Source organism: Caretta caretta, chromosome 20 (assembly GCF_965140235.1).
Source record: "Caretta caretta isolate rCarCar2 chromosome 20, rCarCar1.hap1, whole genome shotgun sequence".
Classification (NCBI taxonomy): Eukaryota; Metazoa; Chordata; order Testudines; family Cheloniidae; genus Caretta; species Caretta caretta.
In genome coordinates, this window is record NC_134225.1 from 10,428,689 (window position 1) to 10,442,433 (window position 13,745).

At 44.9% G+C, this 13,745-nt stretch overlaps 1 long non-coding RNA gene across 2 annotated transcripts; it reads right to left on the reverse strand.

Annotated features, from left to right (window-relative positions):
• Positions 1-3,341: 3,341 nt before the first annotated feature.
• Positions 3,342-8,936, reverse strand: LOC142069622 (uncharacterized). 2 transcript variants are annotated; one of them, XR_012665550.1, is made up of 4 exons: positions 8,526-8,936; positions 7,940-7,997; positions 6,831-7,311; positions 3,342-3,407 (listed from the first exon to the last, which is right to left on the reverse strand). It is a non-coding gene; the product is annotated as an uncharacterized LOC142069622 (long non-coding RNA). The 2 variants fall into 2 exon arrangements; XR_012665549.1 differs by lacking the exon at positions 3,342-3,407 and having other exon boundaries at positions 6,498-7,311.
• Between the last annotated feature and the right edge of the window lie 4,809 nt (positions 8,937-13,745).

The window sequence follows — 13,745 nt, forward strand, 5'->3', positions numbered from 1 at the left end:
TCCAAGGCCTTGAAAGCTATTTTTAGCCAAGGTCGCGTGCCTCAAAAATGACAAACTAATCGGTGGAAAGAATTTTGAAACAAACCTTTCAGCAGATTGTTGAAACGGCACAGCATTAACGCTTTTTGTTACTGATAATGAAGTCAAAGCAGGGGTTGTGGAGCCATTTTAACAGAACTTGAAAAAGATGTGGAGGATGTGGCGATATTTTACAGCCCATAACGCCTTTCGCCACATTGACCTGTTACCTGACTTTATGAAGAGTTACAACCAGAGCTTTTACAGAACTCTACGTACCAGACCCGCCGATGTTAACCCTTCCAATTCTCTGAAGATATGGAAACTGGTTGATAGAGACGGTTTTAAAATAAAACCGGTTGTTGCCCCTTTTAGAAAAGGCGACCACGTGAGACTATCTAAAACCAAAGGAGCTTTTGAAAAAGGTTGTGAACAGACGTTTACCAATGAGATATTTATAGTGGATGAAGCCTGAACCAGGAGCCCGAGACCTGTATACCGATTAAAAGATTACGAGGGTGAGACAGTTACTGGATCTTTTTACCCTGAAGATTTACAAAAAGTAAACCCCAAACAAGACAAGATTTGCAGGATCGAAAAAGTTCTAGCGGAGAAAGGAAAAGGGAGAAAAAAGCAGCTACTGGTGAAATGGTTTGCGGGGGGCGGGGGATAAGTTTATCAGCTGGGTGGAAGCTTCTCAATTCTGACGTTTAGACACAAACAAACAAAAAGATTCCTCCTGCAAAGACTGAGGGAGCGAAAAATGAGCGACGGCGGGTTTTACATGACTTTGCCCAGCAATGCCATCTCTGCAGTTTTTCCTCAAAACACCAGCTCGAACTTTACAATACAGCTAATTAAGCCCTTGGATCTCCCGGGTGCCTGGGAGGTGGGGTTAGTGGAAATACAACACCCGCACAGCTGGAATGCTATCAACGAGGACACCCCTTTTGAAATCACCTTTGAAGATATGGCATAGAGTTTTATCCTACGATGAAGTGATTACTCGTCCATAGCCGAATGATTGGATCATATGAACAGTACCGTGGCTCGTCATCCCCCAACGCCTGAGGTGGTCATGAACGATGACCCTGTGGGTAGAAAAGTTAGCCTTAAATCCGCTGATTTTACTTTTATGTTTTCTACCAGCAGGGAGCTAGCTAACATTCTAGGTTTGGGCCCCAAGCGCAGCGTCCAAAAATTCCCCTTCTGGGCAGACATCACAGGGGGAGTTAATTCCCTGTATCTGCACACAGATATTGTAGAACACCAGTTTGTGAGGGACTTTTCTGTTCCCCTGTTACACTGTGTCCCTGTCTGAGGAAGGAACAATGAGTTTGTCACCATCACCTACGATAAACCTCATCACGTTCCTGTCAGAAAACACCACATCGATACCATTACCATTGAAATAAAGACAGATCAGAACAGATACGTCTCATTTGTTGAACGGAGTGGATGTGAAAATTTAAACTGACGTGCAGATAAGACGCTTTCTGTTTAATGGGCAATGCAGCCGAAGGCTTTAAATTGCACATTGTATCAGCATCGCTTTTTGTGAAGAAAGTACGGGTGGCCCTGAGCGTTCGTCTGCGGCACGCGGAGTCCCTGCTTACCACAAATGCTAAATATCCCGTGGACCGTGTGGGAATGAAAGTGTTTAGCATCCCCGTGGGCAGCAGGGTCAATAACCAGGAGAACCTGTTTTTTGGGACAGTTACCCAAAATGCTTGTCCTAGGGTTTGTCTTATGCCTTGAGTGGAAGTTACACTAAAAATCCCTTTCATTTTAAACATTAGGATATGAATTTTGTGGCCTTGTATGTGGATGGTGAACAGATACCAACCAAGCCTCTGCAACCAGACTTCGAGGCAGGATGCTGCGTGAGAGAATACATGAATCTGGTACAGACACTGGTAAACACATGACAGATCGTTCTCTGTTAATCGACCGTGAGGAGTTTCCACAGGGTTACACCTTGTTTGCCTTTGACCTGTCTCCCGACCAGGAATGCACCGATGACTATTCCCTGATTAAAACCGGGAACCTGAGAGCAGAAATACGTTTTGGGAAGGCTTTAACCATCACCATCAATCTGATCGTGCATGGGGTTTTTGACAACATCATAGAGAGAAATCAGAGGAGAGACGTTCTGCTTGACCATATGTGAACATGGACACTGTGCAGCTCTCGTGTGTCTTATCAAGGTGCCTTACACAAAAAAGAATTTCTTAGATGTGTTCCCTTGTGATTTGGCTCCCTGGCGACAAGCTGTCTCAGAGACCCCTAGGTTTGTATCGCGCATCCACACAACCAACCTGGTGAACACTGGCTTGCCTTGTGTCTGGCGGAGCGTAACCGTGGAGAGTTTTTAGACTCATACGGGCACCCCCCGAAGAGCATGTTGTTTCCTAAAAGCATTATGAAATGTTTAAACAAAAATGCCACAGGCATTGTGTTTCACAGTAGACAATTACAAGACCCCCGCTCTGTCGCCTGCGGCTATCACTGAGTGTTTTTCTTACATCATCAGAGCAAGGGTTTATCTTTTGACCGGATTTTAAAATTGTAATCTAACGACTTAGTGCAAAACGACCGGATGGTGATGAATTTTCTAAAAAATACATTTAAATTCTTGGGCATGCCTAGCCTTGCTCAAAATGTGTTTCAACAAGCCCAGACATGTGTATCTTGCAATGCTTTTTATAGCCATGTTATCCAATATTCTCAGGCATAACAGACAATGTTTTGTTTGGCATTATCCAACACATTTTTTATAAAGTAACTTTTCCCACAGTTGCTAGGCCCCGCGAGAATTGCAGAAAAGGGGTGTTTCCACCTCGTATCCATTTTAAAATCCGTAGGGCAGGGTTTTAAAGCCTTCTCCTAGGACCCTCTTGTTGTAAATGACTTTCTGTGTTTTCTTAAGGGTTTTGGTCTCTATTTACCACTGATTTTTGCTCCTTACGATAGAGGGCTGCTGCACCTCTCTCTTTTTTGAGGTGTTTTCTCGCAGGCCCGTGCAATAGTCCAGGACTAGATCTTTCAAACTGTCAAAGTTGATCTTTTGACAGTTTGCCTAGTTCAGGGTAATACCTTTGACTTTCATACAGGCCTTTCCTCCCGACCTGTATACCGGTATGTTTTCGGGCCTGCCGACACAAACTCGGTGATGTGTTGATCTGGCGGGATCTCGCTCGTGAGGGAATTTAGAAAGAGTTTAGCGATTTGGCGTTTCGCGGGGTTAAACCTGATCTCGTGTTGGCACAAACGCACGCCTTCTTTCTGGGAGAAATCGTTCATGTACTTATTTTGTTTTTCTTCATCTGTGCACCAGCTGGGATACCCTGAAGCCTCTTGTTTCTGGCGGAGGTGTCATTTGATGTACTCTGAAAAGAGTTCATCAGATTTTTCATTAAAAAGCCAGATTTCATATATTTTTGCCACCGTGTACCCCTTCGTTATGGCCGCGTTCAATTCCACCATGCACCAAGTCCCCAGGATGGCCCTCTCCTTGTCAGTATGGATGTACATCTCCCGCTGCTCGGTTTCCGCACAGGTTCGGCATAGCGGGAACATAAGCTTGCCACCCACTCTGACAGGTAAGAATGGGAAAAAGAAGCCTTGTGTGGGGTACACTTTAAGTTTTGCAATTCCAAAATAATTTGCAAGGGGTCCCAATTTGTCATAAACTATATCGGGGTGTCCGATAGGGTATTCTTTGGTTTTCTTTACAAAAGGGTAGAAGCTGGTAAAATCATAATAGTGGATTTCTTCCCCGGAGTTAAGTTTGTAATATAGACAGATAGCGTTTGTCCTCCCCCCAAAAAGAGCATCCCTAGGCACGAGAGGCTAGGGCAACTGGGCTCATTTTAAATACCTGCAAGCTCCCTGTTTGTTTCTTTCATCACTTCCCACTCATGCTCCCAAAGAGTCCTCACTACAAAACCAAGTTATTTCAGATAGTCGGTCTTGAGCTGCGTCTTGTAATAAAGAAACCCAAAAGTTGTCCCCGTCATAGGGTTTTCTGCTTTTTCACAATGACAGGTGGCACAACCGTGGAAAAGAACACCCATTAAACTCTAAGGCTGTGTGTACCCTGTCAACACTGGCATAACCCTCTAAAGAGTAGGAGCCTACCTGTAGTTCCCCACCCTGTAAAGCATGCCCTATTTGTATAGTTTCTTTGTGAGAGGTATACAACAGCCACTGAATAGATGGGGTTGAATATCTTTTTCTGCCTGTGATCATTGTCTGGAGGGAGAAGAGCTACCGTGGTAGGCTCCAAAAACATAAACCTGTACATAGCCATGCAGGCAGATGCCAGTGTTATGTACCAGAATGGATCTATACACAGTTTTATCTCAGTGAATTTACCAGGTTCTCTCTCTACTAGATCTCCCTTCTCCATCATTTTCATAATCTCTTTTCTGTATAGGATACAAAGCTGTCTCAAAATTTTGACATCCTGCTGACAGTAATACGCGAGCTCTTTCTGCAAGTCAAACGTCTCCTACCTGTGGGCCTGCTACCAGTCGAGAAACTCTGCTTTTTCCCTGGGCATCATGCTTTCTACACCATAGTGCTCCACACCGGGCATAGGCCCCACGTCATTTTGATTTTCTAAAGTGTTCAAAAAATGTGGAAAATACCCTTTGCACCCTTCAAACCCCATCACCTGCGGGAGCTAACCAAGCTTCATGGGCAAAAAGTTTAAAGAGTCTATAAAACAAATGCCCAGGGCCTTAACTTCCACACACATTAGTTTACTACCCTGAGTGATCAGTTCTAGGCACATCTTTTCCTTCAGTAACTGTCTAATGATGAAGTATGCATCGTAACCTTTGGAATTGTGCGCCTGGAACGTGTAGACCCGGAACTCTTTGCCAATAAAGGTCTGAACAAACATAGAAAGACACTCATCACCCTTAAATTCCCAGGACTTTTCCGCCTTGAGGGACATAGCAAAGATGTAATTGGGAGTGTGCAACCCAGTCTCCTGTGTGTATTTGGAATCATAACAAATACACTTTTCTGAGGATTCGGGCTTTCTAAGGCTGTCCATAAAACCGAGGTGACCTTCTACATCACCAGCGATCAAACCCTGACCCTGCTTACAGCGCCTCCCTTTACACCTGTGCCGCTTGTCCACGTAAGACTGACCCTTATTGCACAACGTTTTAGACAGGCATTCAGCTTGTTCTGTCGATGCCCAGTCGATGTGTCTGTCTAAATGCTCTCTGGACTGACAATACAGTCTACAGAGAGGACACCTCAGCTGCACGTCCACGCTGTCTGAGCAGGTTACGCTCAAGCAGAGGCAGCAGCTGTACCTGCGAGAGTGGCCGTGACTGTGCACCGTGGGGCAAAACTCACCATAATTTTTTGCTCCGAACAACTTTTTCACAACCCCATAGTAATGCTCATCGTGCAACAGGATGAAATAAGTCTTGGGGTAAACTGCCCCCCCGCCCGTTTAAAAAAAGCCCCTTTCACCGCATACAGCACCACCTGTGTGTTGACTCCTAAATGCTGTTCAGACATTGCTACGTCACTGAGCATCATCTTTTTTTGATCTGACCAGCCCAGTTTCTCATGCAACTTTCTCGCCCCCGCTAACGATTCTGCATCCGTAGGTTTATGGTCGGACATGACAGCCAAGAGCCCACGCGCAAAACACAGATTGGTAGCCGTGCAAGTCAGGTTTACTAAACATTGTCTCTTTTTTATGGATGATTTGACTACTGAGGATAGAATTTAAAACTCTACGAGCGGCCCCCACCCCTGTTTTTTTAAAACTGTCCCAACGAGGTGCAATGTCCCATTGACATGCAACTCTATTGCTCTGTGGCAGCTTTGAGGTCTGATTGAAGAAATCCTCAGCAGACAGCTCATCCCTAGTTCTTCAGACCGAAAACAACGGGTTAGTTCAATTATGGCTCTCTAAATGTAACTGAACATAATCATCAGGACCTACCCTACCATTAACGTCATCGAGAACTAACTGTATCCCCCTGTGTATGGCTTCAACAACCTGCTGAGCTGAATTTATTCGCTCAAGATTGACAAAATGAAATTCCTCACAATACACCAACCCTCCAAATCTAGGTAATTCACGTTGCCAACTTCTCACTCTCTCCATACACACCTCTGCATTTTCAGGGTTACTTGGGGATTCTTCTACGGGACCATCTACATCAGATGCTATTTGAGAGTAAGACTCTGAGGCGCCTCCGTGAGGGTCATCGGGAGGAAATGGGGACCCATCATTCTAGAGAGCCCTCTGGGGAATTTTCTAAACCAGACTCTGTGTGAGAGTCTGATTCCACCTCCCCATTTTCAGACATTCCAGTTTGAGAGCCTCCAGTCGAGGGCATCTCTTTTTGTCCCCCCTCCCCATTACCTCTTTAGCCCTTTTTAACATTTTTACAGCGACCCTGGCCTGGAACTTTTTGGCAGCCATTTGTTTGTCCACCAAGCACTGTCCCCCCTTTTGTTTACACCTGAGCTGATGTGTATCCTTGAGGGTGCCCCTTTTACCCAGGCCCCTTTCCACAACTAGTCACGCCTGCGCAGAGCCAAAAATGGAAGTATTTTTCAAAAAGTCACCCACCAAAGCTTTTGCTTTGTTGATGTGCTTTCCAGCCCTCCTTTCTTTTAGACCCCCTGAAGATACACCGTTCACCGGTATTCTGAACGAAGCATCATATTTTCCCCAAACCTTTTTAGAATGCCGTTCTTTTAGAACCCCCGAGGATACAGCCTCCCTCAGTCTTCTGAACGAAGCATCGTAGGTGGGCGTTTTCACTCACGGTTTTCTCAGGGCTTGGTGTGGAGGTGGCCGCTGAGGAACTGGAGTTGTGTTTGCGTGGTTGGTTTTTACCAGAGTCTTTTGTTTTGTCCTTGGCTTTGACGTATTTGAGGTTTGGACTGCCCTGATGCTTCATCTGCACTCTTGTGCTGTTTTGAGTTGTTAAAGGTCTCAAAGCAGATTTCTGGTTCTTTGGCTGGTCTGGTGGGGGTGTCCCTGTCGCTCTGACTACAGCATTGTCAGGAGAACTGCACATTCCCGATTAGGGGGGAAGGAACATATTACAAAACTTAACTTTACCATCTTTCTCACCCACACCAATGTATTTACTTAAAATACAAAACCTCATAACCTCCCAAACACAGTATATTTACTGGGCTTCATCCATCCATCTGGTGAATTTTTCTTTTCAGCTGTCTCTTTTCTTTTTCTTTTAAGCTTGTTTACCCTCTGGTCTAAGGGTCTCTCACGTTTTGACCGTACTGTGGAGCAGACAATATGATTATGATTATGATTATTATAAATCACATGAAACTGTCTTGTAAACTTAAAAATAAAATATTCATTCGGGTGTTTTTCTATTTAAAAAGTCAGAGCTTTAAAATAAAATAATCCATTTCAGGCTGTACAACAAACAGGAGTGTTGAGTTTATTTCTACCACTTTAAAACAAAAAACAACAAACCCGCAAACATTTTTTTAAATGCACCTCATTTTGCAAACTAAAAACCAAACTGCTTTTAAAATCAACTTTTAAAATCCAGTTTAAAACACATTTTGCACATTAAAAAAGCACCCTGTTAATTTGAAACACACCATTACCATCAGTTTGCAGCCATGTACTTAAAAAAAAAACACCTATGTTTTTTTACACACACAGAGAGAGAGAGAGTGAGAGTTTAAAACACAGTTTGCAACAAAATACTTTTCAATAAACCCACATGCATTTAAAAGCCAATTGCAGAAAGTTACGCGCCCCCCCCCCATATGTGTTTGGGCCTTTGGATTAAAGAACAAGAAAAAATGTTAGTTAGTATTACCCCCAAATCCCTATCCAACCTGTGTAATACCTGAAGTTATTAAGCAAAACTACAGTTAAACTGGTTTTTACCTTGGCCCGGTGATGAAATGCAGTTTAAAGTGATTGGTTCCATGCTAAACAGATCACACTGCAAGAAACATAGGCACCATTATTTACTAAGACAGCATGGCCAACGAGTGATATAATAGAATGTATATTTTCAGAGTTAAAAACAGGGAGCATGGCTCCTTTTGCAGTCCAGCAGCCATTCAAGAGAGTTTCTGTTGAAAGAGTCTCCAAAATACATGAGGTTTTTACACCGTCCTAAGCCTTTGTTTCAAACAGACTTCAAAATAGGAGCTAGCAGGTTGATTTGATCGCTACAACTCTCAAATAATAGCTACTTAAGGACGTTAGGCACCCCTCCCTAACATTCCCTTTTGTGATCTGGGGTGGGGGAATTTGTTATACCAATAAAATAAAAACCAGCAGGATCTTATTAAAAGGGAAAAGGCAAAATGCCACATTTATTGTGAATACAGAAAGAATCATAGTAAGCAGTTAGTTATAGCTATAACATTCCATTCAATTTCATATTTATTCACACATTCATTCATACACACACACACACACACACACACACACAGAGGTTCTGCAAGGTTGTTATCATAGTTACCAGCCTTAGAGTTGCTCATGCCAAGCCACTGGCCAGGTGGCCTGGACACGAGGAGGGAGCAGGGCCTTGTCAGATGCACATCTGATGCGCCTGGAATTTGGTTTGCAGAATCAGACCCCAAAGTTTTCCATTTCTAGAGTCCATTTTTATAGGAATTTATTCCTATGCCAGCCTATGGGAATTGCTTCATCATGCTGTTGCTGAATCAATCAGCAGATGGCACATTCCTGACGGCTCCGTCTTGTTCTTCAGTTCTCCCATCCTTGAGGCTGTTGGGTGGATTCCAGTCTGCCCTCCGGGGGTCCTCTGGTTGACGCCTTCTTTGGCCGACGGACACTGGATTCTTAGGCTGGCACCTCCCTGATCATTCAGTTATTATCCACACCAAGCATCCATCCACATACATCCTCTATCTCTATTTTAAAGCACAATTGTAAACAAAGCCAGAAAAATACAACAAAAGGGCGGGGAGTCTCTGTGTGCTGTTTCTGTTGTTACAAAGTGTTGCTTTGAGAACAGACTCTGTCTAGGATGTACTAACACAATTAGCAGCTTGCAACTTTCACACGGAGAGGGAGAGAAACAGTACCAAAACCCAAGAGACCTCTTAATTAGTAATACCCTGGAATTTAAACTATGGGGAATCAAACTCATTTGTGATTTTAATACAGAACTTCTTTAGTATGATCCAACAAATTAAGCTGTCTGCACAACCGAGCTGCTTTTGACCACATTTTTTTTCCTTTTAGTTAAAATACATTTTTCTGTAGGGCCTTCTTACAGTATTAAACAGTAAATCACCAATCCGTAATGTAACTGTACCCATTTCCAAGTGGGGACCCTTTGCAGATCTCAGTAAATGTCTTTGGGGCTTGTTTTTTAAACATGTTTCTTTCATGCTTAAAGTTTGGGGTGGGGGGTTGAAATAAAATGGTTGTATCACAACCATAATAAGCACCCACAGCTTTTAAAAATTTGTCTTTCGAGCAAATGATTGTTCTAAAGCATGGTGAAGATTTGTGAACCCTTCAAACATTTCAGTTTTGGGTTAGACCCGTGTGTGTGTGCGTGTGGTGGGATTTTTTGGTTGGTTGTTTCGGTTTTTTTGGGTAAATATAGTATTTAAACTTTTAATGGCTTTGAATTGCTAGAAAGAGTGACCCATAGCATTCAAACAACTCCTGGGTCATATTTAAACTGTCCAGGAGAGTTCTGCCAGTTCCTGGGTCATTTTCACTGTCCAATAGTGCTCTACCAACTCCAGGGATTATATTTAAACTGCCCAATCGCATATGCGAATTCCTGAGGTTTTATTTCATTTCATATTAATCCGAACTCACCCACCCACCTCCCTTACTATGGGTGCACACCCATCAAATTTATCCCTCTAGCAACAAGGGTAAGTAATCACAGTTACCTTCGCTAGTCAGTGGGGGTGTGGTTAAAACCATTCAGTTCAACAGGATGAGTCAACTCTATTGTACTCAAACACATGTCTGAACCATCCCTGTTTTGTTTTCGTGTTGTAAGCAGAGGCAGGATGAGCTCTACCCTGACATCTGGTGGTGAGTTGTGGAAAAGGACTTCAGGAGCTGATCTCGTTTGCACAGGACACTCACCCCACCTAGCCTGAGCCCACAGGAGCCCAAATGGTCACTTTGGCGGCTGTGGGATCCCCAGTTTCTCTGTTACTGGGGCAGGAAGAATAAAGTGCTGTTATCCTGATTATGTGAATCAAGGACAGTGGAACTGTCCTTGGCCTTTTATGACGGAGGGACTCGCCATCAACTAAGTAGCACTCGCTAGGCAAGGGACAAGGATTCCAAAACCCAGTGAATTGAGAGAGTTTGGAGGTTTGTGCCTAGTGATGTGAGCCCCCTTCTGAGGGCCCCAAACACCAATTGCACTTTCTCTCCATGGTGTAATGTCAGAGGTAATTTTGATTCTATTAGGAGTTTGGTTACAGACTGCAGAGCTGGGTTCATGGTGTCCCAGCTCTGAGGCCCCACTACTACTTAACACAGTATTCAGTGATTTCAACTTGTCATAGGGGAGCTTCAGTGCCCTGCTGGTGGGGGCTTGACCTGGTTTTGCATTGTGTTACTGGGAGGGAACTCCTAGATACTGAATCCAGCCCCTGTTGTGGCCAACTCTGATGGGCAGAAGGGTTATACTGTAAACACATTTTTAGGATTTGTTCCCCTCCCACTTCACAGCTTTTTGCTGTAAATGGGTCTCTTTTACACAAAGACACAAGACCTAGGTTCTCACAAACCATTTTTTTTTTCATTTAAAAGTCATACAGCTTCTTGAAAACAAACCCAGAGGCTCCATTAAAACTTTTAGCTCACTTAAGGGCCAGAGACCTTCTAACAGAAACACAGATAATCACAAAGCCCTTTTCATTCGATTTTTTAAAATGTACAGCGACCAAGTTTTATATTGCATGTTTGTCCCTTCATCATTCTCTCAATTAATCCTTTTAGATTTCTTACAAATAGACTTTTTCTTAAGCAGGGTTCTGTCACTTTTTGTGTGGACCAGACGGTCAATGTAACGCTGTAAGCAGGCATCTTCCAGTTTGGACATTTTCTTTAAAACAAGGTCAGGGTCTCCACTGAATTGCACAGCATTTCTCAAGGTCACCCCTTGCGCTAAATGTTCTTGGGTTAGGCACAGACGTTGCATAACATAACCTATGGCAATAATAGTGTTCAATAAGCTTTCCAAACATAGCTCAGCACACAGGTCCCAGAGCTTGCAGTTTCTATCCATTGAAGTCCAAGTCACACAGTCATGGTGCCATTGGGCTGGGGCATCTATGACACAGCCCTCACCATTTTCAAAAAGCTTTTCCCTAAGACAGTGATGAAGAACAGCATAAACAGCAACGCGTACAATAGTCCGCATAACATTTTTACGCTCGTGATGTGGCACTGGCTCAGCGAGTTCCATGCCATGCCTCCTCCTAAAGTCCTCGTAGCCGTCCTCCTCGGAGTCATCTTCAACAATTTCTAGCGGCGTTGAGCAAAAACAAGGCCGGCCTGGTTCACCTTCGCTGCTTGATGCAACGCCATGCAGGGCCTCCGGATCCTCTGGACAGGCATCGTCAAGCTGTCGAGAGATTTTCAGACAAGAAACAAGCGTAAGTTCCCACTGCTTGTTTTTAGATTTACACAACCCCTGGTTCCTAACCTCATTACACCCAATCATCGACCGTCGCTTCTTAATCATTCATGTACCTGAGCTATGTCTTTTCCATTCACCTTGTCTGCCAGTGCCTCCCCCAAGCCATGATCGCCTTCCTCCTCCAGGGTGGCGGATGACGAGAGGCCACCATGCTCATCGGGGTGTCTCATGAGCTGTTGGGCTTCAGGTTCGGATTCTGGCATATCCATCAATGGCTGGGCCAAAGGAATCCCCTTGGCTTCTCTCTCATCCTCTTCAGAACTGTCGCTGCTGTAGCGCTTTCTCCACACAACTCCAAAGGTCCTCGGGGCTAAAACAAAGTCTGAAGTTCTCACAGGGGTGGTAAAGGAGTCCACGTTTCCTCTCAGCCTTTCCACAATTTCCAAAACACGTCTTCTTGGTAAGAGATGGCCTCCTCTTCCCAGCGCTGGGACTTATGAGGTGATGGTTCTGCACTCTGATTGGCAGAGGACATTGGAAGGAGTCCTTAGAGGGGTCACATGACCCTCTTCTGGGTGGTTGAGCCCGTCCCAGAACCCACCCTATTTTGGTCGAATCTCCTTTTGGGGCTGTCCTCTGTGGCCAAAACCCATCGCGATTGGTAGAGGGTGGTGGGAGGCGTTCTTAGAGGGGTCACACGAGCCACTTCCTGATGGGTCACCCTGCCCCAGAATTCCCCCCAATTGGGCAAATCTCCTCTCGGGGTGGTCCCCAGCGGCTGAAACCCCTGCTGATTGGTAGAGGGCAGTGGGATGAGTTCTTAGAGGGGTCACACAAACCCCGGAACTCCCCCTGATTGGTCAAATCTTCTCTCGAAGCGTTCCTGTGGGGGCAGAATCCATCCTGATCAGCAGAGGACAGTGGGAGGAGTTCTTACAGGGGTCACATGACACACCTTGCTTCCGGACATGTGTCCACCTTGACCCTAGAAGTAATACTCCCAAGAGGTGGGACTTCCAGTGACCTGTGTGCAGGGCTTACGGGATCAAGGGATGGGGTTAACGTTTGATTGATGGTAGGGCCCTTATACTACTCGCTCCCGCTACCCAAAATTGGAACAAAAGAGACGATAATACTGGAGAGACAGAAAGGAATGTTTGAAATGTTTTAAATTCTTGTACAGTGCTGTAAATTCTTTTCACCAAATTAATTCAAAACATTAATTTGTATTTTTTATTTTTCTATGTTTTGTTCTTGTTTTATAACAGAATACAGGAACTATAATACTGGCCAGTATTATGCTTTTATAAATAGAATACAACAGCCATAACAGTGGCCCGTATTAGCCATTCTCCTACTGCTCAGATGCTGTAAGGGAGAGAAGGCTCAGGCCCTGTAAAGTAGGCTGGGTTGATTTTTTATAACTCCAAGTGTTTTTATTACACATCAGGACATCTAGTCATTCTGATGGACGTGCAGCCTCTGGACAAGCTCAGTGATAAGCATGTACATTGCACTGCTTGCTCAGGGGTCATTACTATAGAAACAGCCAAGTACTGGCCCAGATCCTCAAATACACCTGAGCTTTAGACTCTGGGTTGTTCTAACTTATGCTGTCTTGTAACAGCCATTGCTGTACGGGAGATTGCTGTAGCACCGGGGTTGGCAACGTTTGGCATGCAGCCCCCCAGGGTAAGCCCCCTGGCGGGCCAGGCCAGTTTGTTTACCTGTCGCGTCCACAGCTTTGGCCGATCGCGGATCCCACTGGCCACAGTTCCCCACTGCAGGCCAACGGGGGCTGCAGGAAGCCGTGGCCAGCACATCCCTCACCCCGCGCTGCTTCCTGCAGTAAAACAGAAGGTTTATTAGACGACAGGAACATGGTCTAATACAGAGCTTGTAGGTGTCGAGAACCGGACCCTTCAGCTGGGTCCATTTTGGGGGGCAGTGAGCCAGACAACCACGTCTGCCCTTCACTCCATGTCCCAGCCAGCCCAAACTGAAACTCCCTTCAGCCCCTCCTCCTCTGGGCTTTGTCCCTTTCCCCGGCCAGGAGGGCACCTGATTCCTTTGTTCTCCAACCCTTAGGTC